Raw genomic sequence first — 11088 nt, 5'->3', positions numbered from 1 at the left:
GACTAAGAAGAATGGAGTTTGACCAGTCGACCGATTGGGAGTTGTCCTCAATCCCCAAAGTACTGATGGAAGTTCATTGACCCAGGCCCCTGCTGCATGCTTGAGGTCACACATCAATTGGGGTTTCAGTCCTTTGAGAATCAATCCATTTGCTCTTTTAGCCTGCCCATTCGACTGAGGATGGGTGACCGAAGCGTAATCGACCCTCGTGCCTTGGGAAGCACGAAAGGCTCTGAACTCGTCAGAGTCGAAGTTCGACCTGTTATCCGTGATGATACTATGCGGAACACCATATCTGAATATCAATTCTCTGATGAAACTTACAAGTGTACTTGCTTCAAGGTTTTTAATGGGTTTGGCTTCGGTCCATTTGGTAAACTTGCCGAATGCCACCAGCACATGGGTGAATCCACTCCTGCTAGTCCTCAGAGGTCCAACCATGTCCAATCCCCAGACATCGAAAGGCCAGATGAGTGGAATAGTCTTCAGGGCTGACGCGGGCTTATGGGACATGTTGGAGTAAAACTGACAACCCTCACATTTGTCCACTATTTCTTTCGCCATGTCATTGGCACGTGGCCAGTAAAATCCGGCTCGGTATGCTTTGGACATGATGGTCCGAGAGGACGCATGGTGACCACAGGTCCCCGAGTGAATATCATTAAGGATCATTCGGCCTTCTTCTGGCGTGATGCATTTCTGGCAGACTCCAGTTACACTTTCTCTGAACAACTGTCCTTTTATCATAGTAAAGGCTTTAGATCGTCGGACGATCTATCGAGCCTCTTCTTCATCCTCTGGAAGTTCTTTCCTAAGAATGTATGCGACGTACAACACTGTCCAGTCGGGAGTGACGACCAAAACCTCCATGACTAAGTCGACGACGGCTGGGATTTCGACTTCAGTCGGATCTATGGCGCTCTTAGGTTGTGGGGACTCTTCAGTGAAAGGATCTTCCTGAACTGAAGGTGAATGAATGTGCTCCAAAAACACATTGCTGGGAATGGCCTCTCTCTTAGAACCTATCTTTGCCAATTCATCTGCAGCTTGATTTTTTAGCTGGGGTATATGGTGCAGCTCCAACCCTTCAAACTTCTTTTCCAGCTTTCTTACCGCATTGCAATAACCAGTCATGGCTGGGCTCCTGACATCCCACTCTTTCATCACTTGATTAACCAAATCCGAGTCGCCGTAGACCATAAGGCGACGGACGCCGAGTGAAATGGCCATATGCAACCCGTATAAAAGTGCTTCCTATTCAGCTTCATTATTGGAAGAATCAAAATGAATCTGTTGAACATAGCTAAGCTTGTCGACACGGGGGGATACCAACACTACCCCAGCGCCTGAACCATTCAGCATCTTGGAGCCATCGAAGAACATAGTCCAATGCTCCGAGTGAACTTGAGTCAGCAGTTGTTGCTCAATCCACTCGGCAAGAAAATCTGCGATTGCTTGGGACTTGTAGCTTTCTTTGCCTCAAACTTCATATCCAATGGAAGGAGTTCAATCGCCCATTTTTCCACTCGACTAGTTGCATCTCTATTGTTCAGAATTTCAGATAATGGTGCGCTGACGACTGTAATGGAGTGATCTGAGAAATAATGTGCAACCTTCTTCATGGTCATGTAGATTCCATAGACAAGCTTCTGATAATGTGGATATCGTTGTTTGGCTGGAGTCAAAACTTCAGAGAGATGACACACTGTGTGCTGAACCTTGTAAGCCTTTCCTTCTTCTTCTCGCTCGACCATGAGTACTGTATTGACGACTTGTCCAGTGGCTCCAATATAAAGCGGTAAAGGTTCTTTGATGATTGGCGCAGCAAGCACCAGCTGCATGAAAAGTAGGGTTTTGAGCTCCGCAAACGCTGCATCAGCTTCTTCAGTCCACTCGAACTTATCAGATTTCTTCATCAATCAGTAAAGAGGTAAGGCCTTTTCACCGAGACGAGAAATGAATCGACTCAAGGCGGACAAACAACTCGTAAGCTTCTGAACGTCATGCACACGTACAGGACGTTTCATTCGGAGGATGGTATCAACTTTTACTAGATTAGCATCAATCCCTCGTTCAGAAACGAGAAAACCGAGTAACTTTCCACCTGGAACTCCGAATGTGCACTTTGACGGATTAATCTTGATATCATATCTTCTTAGGTTGGCAAAGGTTTCTGTGAGGTCAGTCAGTAGGTCGGAACCTTTGCGAGACTTGACCACAATGTTGTCCATGTATGCTTCCACATTCCGACTGATTTGAGTGAGCAGGCACTTCTGAATCATTCTCATGAATGTGGCTCCGGCATTTTTAAGACCAAATAGCATGGTGACATAGCAAAAGCACCCAAATGGGGTGATGAAGGCTATTTTTATTTCATCGGGACCATACAGTCAGATCTGGTGATACCCGGAATATGCATCTAAAAAAGACAAGCGCTCACACCCCACCGTCGAGTCAAGAATCTGATCGATGCGGGGGAGAGGGAAATGATCTTTTGGGCGGGCCTGATTGATATGCTTGAAATCAATGCACATACGAAGTGAATCGTCTTTCTTGGGGACCATGACTACATTGGCAAGCCACTCGGAGTGGTAGATCTCACGGATGAACTCTGCTGCTAGGAGCCGAGCCACTTCCTCACCAATTGCTTTTCTCTTCTGTACGGTGGACCGTCGAAGATGTTCTTTGACAGGTTTTAACTTGGGGTCGACACGCAAACGGTGCTCAGCCAGTTCTCTGGGTACACCCGGCATGTCAGAAGGTTTCCATGCAAAGATGTCCCAGTCCTCGCAGAGGAACTGGATCAGCGCTTCTTCCTATTTGCTGTCGAGTGTCGTTGATATATGAGTCGGTGCGGCATTGGGATCGGTCGGGTGAATATGAATCGGCTTCGTTTCACCAGACGACTGAAATGCAGAATCTGTGGCAGGCATTCTTCTAATATTCTTGAAACTCAATTGTTGCCATTTGCGCATCGGCAATTTTGGAACCCTTCCGGAAGCATTCCTCCACCTTCTGCCGATTGCCAGTAACTATTATCACACCTCTGGGGCCAGGCATCTTCAACTTGAGGTACACGTAACATGGTCGAGCCATAAAATGTGCGTAGGCAGGCCTACCCAGAATGGCATGGTAAGCACTCTGGAAATCCACAAATTCAAATGTCAATTTTTCCTTACGGTAATTCTTGTAATCACTGAAAACCACGTCAAGGGCGATCTGACCGAGTGATTCGGCTTTCTTTCTAGGGATAACGCCATGAAAACTCATATTGCTCTCTCTAAGTTTGGACATCGGAATGCCCATCCCCTTCAAAGTTTCAGCATAAAGGTTGTTCAGACCGCTTCCATCGTCCAGTAGCACTTTAGTCAGTCTAGTGCCTTCGACCACTGGGTCGACCACCAACGCTTGCCTCCCAGGGGTGGCTATGCGAGTGGGGTGCTCAGACTGGTCAAATGTGATGGTTGTCTGAGACCATTTCAGGTATGTGGTCATCGTCGCCGGAGCGACCATATTCACTTCTCTGTTGACAACTTTCAACCGACTCTTGCTCTCAACATCAGCAAAAATCATGAGGGTGGAATTGACTTTGGGATAACCGTCATCTTCCTCTTCGTCCTCATCTTTGTCCGACTCCTTTTCCTTCCCAATGGGTTGTTTCTCTTGGAACTGCTGGATAAGGAGTCGACATTGTCGAGTGGTATGCTTAGGGTAAATCAGATTACCCTCTTCGTCCTTCTTCGTGTGGATGTGACACGGTAAATCCAACACATTATTTCCTGCTTGATCCTTTACTTTCTTAGGGGGCTAGGGCCCTTTAGGTTTTCCCTTAAACTTTCCTTGAGTTACTGCTGCAATCTCACCGGGTGCTGTAGGCTCGGCCTTACGTTTCTGTTTCCGATTGGAATTACCCCCATCGGCCTCGTGGCCGACTGGTTTGCCCTTTCCACTATGGAGTCGATCCTCTTCTTCTCCATTAGCATACCGGGTGGCTATTTCCATCATCCGAGTCAGAGTCATATCTCCAGTTCGACCGAACTTCAGGACCAACTCTCGGTATTTGACGCCTTCCTTGAAGGCACATACCGCCTGATGCTCTGATACATTTTCAATGGTGTGATGCAAAGTGGTCCACCTTTGAATGAAATCCCTCAGAGTCTCACTCGATTTCTACACACAATGCTGCAACTCGGTCAATCCTGCTGGCTGCTTGCAAGTGCCCTCAAAAGTTCTGACGAACACTCGAGCCAGCTCTTCCCAGCTGTATATACTATTTAGGGCTAACTGAGTCAACCACGCTTAGGCCGACCGTTCTAACATCAGAGGAAGATGTTTCATTGCCACTTCATCATTCCCGCCACCAATCTGCACAGCCACTCGGTAATCCTCAAGCCAAGTTTCAGGCTTGGACTCTCCAGTGAACTTACCGCCTCCAGTCGCCAACCTGAAGTTGGGTGGAATCACTGCAGCCCTGATGGCTCTGCTGAAACATTCTGGACCCGAAACATGCACTCTGCTGCTGGTCGGATGATCTCTGCCAGGGTCTTCTCTATGCGCTCTGTTCTGGTCGACTAGACCCCGAACGAGGATAGATCTTGCATCAAAGCCTGGCTCTCTTTGGTCAACTGGTGCTCTGCGCTCGCCATTGTGATGGCGTCTATCATCATACTGCCGAGGCACATATGATGCACTCCTCGGAGGAGGTGTAGGCACTCGATGGTGATTGTCGCGGTCGAGTCGATGATCATACTGCCCACGGCCTTCACGCTGCAGGGGCCATCATGGGCTGTGGGTCGACTGAACTGTATCTGCAACTATGGATCTGCTGTGAATCCTGTTACGCGACTGAGGCACTGCTGTGTTTTGTTCTCCTACTGCCCGGAGCAAGGCCTGGATCTGCATCAAACCTCTTCTAGCCTCCGACAGGGAAGGTTGAATTGACTCTGCTATTCGGGCCGCAGCTGTGAGATTCTGAATCGGAGTACGGTATACCTTAGGCGGAGGTGGGAAAAGCTGTCGTCGACTAGACTCAGGAATCCGCTCCCGAGCACGCTCGTCGAGAGCGCGCTGAAGGTTCTCCAGTCGAGTGTGCTCAGCCATATTAGCCAAGCGCACCTCTTCTAAGGCCCGAGCCTCGGGTGTTTCTCCAACGATGGGTGTGTGGAGTGCATCCATGTTGCAGCGACGAAGTTCCTCCCTCTGCTGCGAAGAGAGGGGTTTGGGATTGTACTCCTCGTGGACGCGCAACGGATCGCCGCCACCATCCTCGCCATTAGCACGGCGGAAACCAGGCGGACTACGTGGTCCATTGACCATCAAGACTTCAGCCGCAAGGTCGCTGCTATCCCATTTGGATGCGGTCTCCGCGGAGCCAGTCGACAGATTGAATAGGCCGTGGAGACTTTCGTCGGGCTCGATTGCCGCGATTTGATGGGTGGCTGAATGTCGAACCACCATGTGTTTCACCCACCATTGAAGCCGCGGCCGACCGGATCGCTTGCAGCGGCGAACAGCTGGGAAGGAAGACACCATTGGAGCTGACCGATACTGAGTCGACGGCTGTCAGTGAAGGACGTCGCGAACGCACGCGCAAAAGTGTGTCGCCCCTCAGACGGGGAGTACCTCAACGTCAAGGGGAGCTTCCTGAAGCCAAGCGGAGTCGTCGGCGATGAAAACGAGCGCGCTGAGACGGATCTCGTGGCCCTCAGCCAACCCGCCGCCGGAAACCATGATGATGATGATCGGAAAAATTTGCAACTTCACCAACAAGTCGCTAAGACACCTGCCCCATGGTGGGCGCCAACTGTCGTGGTTCTAAGACTGACAGTAGAAAGGGGGTAGGTATGGAGAGACAAGATCTTAGCTATGGTGAAGGTGTACACACGAGATTTACGAGTTCAGGCCCTTCTCGGTGGAAGTATTAGCCCTACGTCTCGGTGCCCGGAGGCCATCGACTGGATTATATGTGTGTGATGTTACAGGGGGTGCGAACCCTTGTCCCAGAGGAGGGGGTTGGCTTATATAGAGTGCGCCAGGACCCCAGCCGTCCTCCATTACAAGGGGCTTAATGTACATAAAGTAGGAGCGTTACTGGTAGCACCAGCCTTAAGTGTTATTTATGACCTTAAAGACTACGGAGTGAACGCCTGACCATTGCAATGTTGTGTGACTCCTGATCTTCGGTAGGTCGAGTGACTCCTTGAGTGGTCGAGTGGCAATAGGTAGGGGTCGCCCGAGTGATATGACTGTCGAGTGAATTACACTCGACATCTTTGGTTGGGCGTCCCTTGTTGTCTCTTGGACTTCTTATCTTGCAGGGCAGTGGCCTTGGGTAGGACGTATAGGTTAGGCCTATGACCCTACCCTAGGTCTGTATCCTCATCACGCCCCACCTATCTCGTGGGCCCCCTGGCAGGCCTCCGGTGCCCATCTTCTGCTATATGAAGTCTTTCGTCCTAGAAAAAATAAGGACGAAGATTCGGGATGAAACACCGCCACCACGAGGTGGAACCTGGCGAAACCAATCTAGGGCTCCGGCGGAGCTGTTCTGTCGGGGAAACATCCCTCCAGGAGGGGGAAGTCATCACCATCGATCCTCTCATCGGGAGGGGGTCAATCTCCATCAACATCTTCACCAGCACCATCTCCTCTCAAACCCTAGTTCATCTCTTGTATCCAATCTTTGTCTCAAAACCTCAGATTGGTACCTGTGGGTTGCTAGTAGTGTTGATTACTCCTTGTAATTTGATGCTAGTTGGCTTTTGGTGGAAGATCATATGTTCAGATCCTTTATGCATATTAATACCCCTCTGATTATGAACATGAATATGATTTGTGAGTAGTTACGTTTGTTCCTGAGGACATGGGAGAAGTCTTGCTATAAGTAGTCATGTGAATTTGGTATTCGTTCGATATTTTGATGAGATGTATGTTGTCTCTCCTATAGTGGTGTTATGTGAACATCGACTACATGACACTTCACCATTATTTGGGCCTAGAGGAAGGCATTCGAAAGTAATAAGTAGATGATGGGTTGCTAGAGTGACAGAAGCTTAAACCCTAGTTTATGCGTTGCTTCGTAAGGGGCTGATTTGGATCCACATGTTTCATGCTATGGTTAGGTTTGCCTTAATACTTCTTTTGTAGTTGCGGATGCTTGGAATAGAGGTTAATCATAAGTGGGATGCTTGTCCAAGGAAGGGCAGTGCCCAAGCACTGGTCCACCCACATATCAAATTATCAATAACGAACGCGAATCAAAGGAGCGTGATGAAAACTAGCTTGACGATAATTCCCATGTGTCCTCGGGAGCGTTTTCCTTCATATAAGAGTTTGCCACCGCCACAGTGTAGCCTCCTAGCTGGAGCTGTCCTCTAATGATAACGGAGTGGCTGAGTGACGACGACAGGCCAGTGCCATTGGCGATTGTGGGAGAAGCACACGAGATAATCTACAGGTAGGGAGGGGAAGATGTGAAGCAGGACTCGCCGTCCGTGAGGTTTTATATAGCAGGCCGGTAAGCATTGGGATTTTGGGGGATTTCACCGACTTGAGTGGGAAGCTTGCGCGGGAACCTGCGAGGTTGCGCGGGAGGCTCACCGACGATTCATTGGCACCACTTCGAGCCACCGTTTGGCCAAAAGTATGCCCCCGCGTGCTGCGCAAGCTTGCGCTGTAAGCCGTCTGCGGCTGCTGGGCGACAAGACATGCGAGAGGAGGATGAAAGGACATGTACACATATGGTTAATACAAAAAAATGTTTGTGATTTAATTACCTACTATACCCCGTCCTGGTTTATAAGTAGGATTTAACTAATAAAATACGAATGCATGTCGCCAAAGATTATATCGTTGGATTCGTATTTGAACATAGTTTCCAATTATACAATTTTTGTAACATGCATTAACATTTTGTTGGTTAAATTTAAGGTTATATACCAGCAAGCGTTTGCCAGCAACACACATTGCTTATTCCATCACAAAAAGCTCAGATGGATCAACTACTCAAATCCGATTCATGCTTGATGTCTCCGACATCGTTCACACAGTTCATCTTATTTGCCACGTATCAATGTGCCGGCCTCTGCTCGCGTCCCTAGGAAAGCTCTGCACTCGCCGTTAGGCCCGGCGCATTGCTCGCCGTTGGCGCTGCGGTGCGCTCTGCTCGCGTCCGTCGGCGCGCTTGGCTTGTATACATCTTTTCCTTGCGTGTTCAACTGCAATATGCGTATATATGTAGTTGCTCGCCATTGAGGCGACCGCAGAGCGCTTTGCTCCCGTCCCTCCGCGCATGCTCTGCCAGCAGTTGGGCATGCGCACAATCATGTCTGGGGCCCCATATGCATGTGGTTGCGCCGCACATGTTGCCACGCGATGCAATTATGTGCGGCATGATGGAGTTACGTGCTGCAAATTAGAACTTCCATCAGGGTCTGCCGATATTCTAGGCCGTCCAGCTTCCCCTTTAGTTCCCGCGGCCATTATAACATTAGTCTTTTCAACCTTTCTATCGCGCCCCACAACAGAACAAGCACACCCACGACGACACATAGAGAGGGGATGTCTAGCGGCGTCCAATGGAGTTCGGCTAGCATAAAGTGGAGACCCATGCGAGGGAGACAGATCTCTCAGTGGTATACACCATCGACACAGCCGTGGTGGACGACTACATCAACACCGTTGAGCAGTTGCTTGCTCGAGACAAGTACAAGGTGGTCGGCATCGACCTCCAGTACACTGCCGGTCGTCCCAACATAGATTAGAAGGTTGTCGTCGCCCAGTTGTGCGTGCACCATCATGTCCTCATCTACCACTACTGCATGGCCACAGAGCCTTGCGATCGGTTCACCAAGTTTCTCAACAGCACCGACTACAAGTTTTCCATGGTGGAAACCACCGACGATGTAAAAGCGCTCAGGGTTACGGGGTTGGCCTACCAGAACCTTGTCGAAATCCATGAGCACTACAACGTCTGGGGCAGCATGAAGAAGGACTCCCTGGTTGAACTCTCCTTGGCCATCATCGACCCATACTACGAAAAGATGAAGCAGGATGCCAACAGAACATGTCCCGCATCCTGGCACGGGGCCTGGATGCGGCAACTGGATGAACCTCACCTCAAGTTCGCGGCCAAGAGCGTGTACACATGCTACGAGATGCACAGGCGGATCGTTGACATGAGGAAGTGCCTTGTTACGGAGATTGACGAGGCCGGATCGAGCCATGACCAGAGCAAGCGTCACAAGAAGTAGATGATGATCAGATTATCGTTTATCCTAGTTAATCATGCATGTAATATATAGTTTACTTTGGTGTATGGAAATGTCATGTGTGTAGTAGCCACCTATGTAATTATGCATGTAATTGTTTACTTTGTTGTGTGTAGATGCCATGGTTGTAGTCACCTATGTAAGTGGATGTTTAATTTGGTTATGCAACCATGTCCTTATAAGTGTGTGTGTGTGTGTGTGTGTGTGTATTTATATAGGTAAAACTGTGTCTATCATAGCTTGTCACAGAACTAGCTAAGGCTTGCTAAAGATTTAACAGTTTAAAAGTAAGTAAAAAATATGACATAAATAGGGGAGCCTCACTCTAATATAATAAGATGATCCAATGGTGTGATTGTGAAAATATGCATTTATGTGTCCTTAGCAAAAAAACAAGCATTTCAGCTCATTGCAGGATCAATATATATTGAAACATTTGTTCTTTTTGTCCAGGACACATGCAGTCATATTTTTTCAATCCCTCCTTTGGATCATGTTATATTATAGGTGTATTGGTTCAGCATTTTTTTCAGGATTTTTGAGAACTTTTGTACCATCGAAAACCTTAACTAGTTTTGTGGCAAGCTATTGTAGAAAATATTATATATATATATACATACATATACATATATATATATATATATGACAACCCTATTCTAATTCCGGGATTAGAATAACTATCCGGATCGGACGCCTATAAGGATTCCCACCACCCGCCGGCCTCCAACTCCCCGGCGAATCCCCCCGATCAGCCCGCACCCACGCGGCGGCCAGCTCCCCTGCCAGGGATCCACCGGGGACACTGGCGCCCCATCCCCTGCAGCGACCAACCACCTCCCACTCCGTCCTCCACTATGGCGGCCGCCGGTGGCCTTCCAGCCGCGCTGGAGCTGCCCCGCCAGGATCCGGCCCTGCACAGCCCCCTCGCCTGGGTCTGACCCCGTCGCCGCCCCCGCGCCTGATTCCGGCCGCCGCGTCGCGCCTGGTTCCGGCCACCGCGCCGCACCTGGTTCCGGCCGCCGCGCCGCACCCGCCCTGACTACCTCTGCCCCGCCCCTAGCCTTCCCTGCGGCGCCACCTTTCATCTACTCTGGCATGACCTTCCCTTTACAACGCCGCGACCTTCCTTGAACTCTGGCTTGGCCTGCCCTCTGCTCCGGTTTTCTTCTCGTCGCTGATTCAAGTTTCCGAGCGCAAGCGAACAGAGGAGGTGACCTTGCAGCCCCGCTACTCTGAACTTCCTGTCGTTACGCTAGCGCCCCTGCACCTCGCGCCGCAACCCAGTTCTTATAGCAGCAACGTGCCTTGCAATCGCCACCTCCTTCCCGTGAAAATCCCACTACCCTCATGTATTATTCCGTATCCGCAAATCTATTCAAGCTGGTGAGTCTAGCAGCCGCTGTTTCAGAGGGCCATGGGCGGAGGAGCTCTGCTGCTGAGCATTCTCCAAGCCATCCTCCTCCCGCTCCAAGCTCTACTGCGCACGGCAAAAAGTTGCCTCGGTCCGTGCCCAATCTCCGCTGCAGGTTGTGTGAAGCTCTGCCATGCTGCTCGCTCATGACGCCAAAGCTGCTGTTGTGGATGTGGTGAGTGCAGAAGAAAGCAAAAGGCAAAAACGAGAGAGAGAGAGGGGTCAAAGTGCTATTGTGGATTTCACTTTTTAATGCGTTTGCATTCTTCCAGTGAGAGCATGCACTTGTGGTTTGATAGAACCCATTGCGCTTATAGTCTTGTATTTTTATGGACAAACACACAGTTTGATTAGTACCCTATTTCGGATATTCGTTTGTAAAATATCTACATGTTGACAGCGACAATA

Source organism: Triticum aestivum, chromosome 5B, assembly GCF_018294505.1.
Source record: "Triticum aestivum cultivar Chinese Spring chromosome 5B, IWGSC CS RefSeq v2.1, whole genome shotgun sequence".
Lineage (NCBI taxonomy): Eukaryota > Viridiplantae > Streptophyta > Magnoliopsida > Poales > Poaceae > Triticum > Triticum aestivum.
This window is presented reverse-complemented; position numbering follows the sequence as displayed.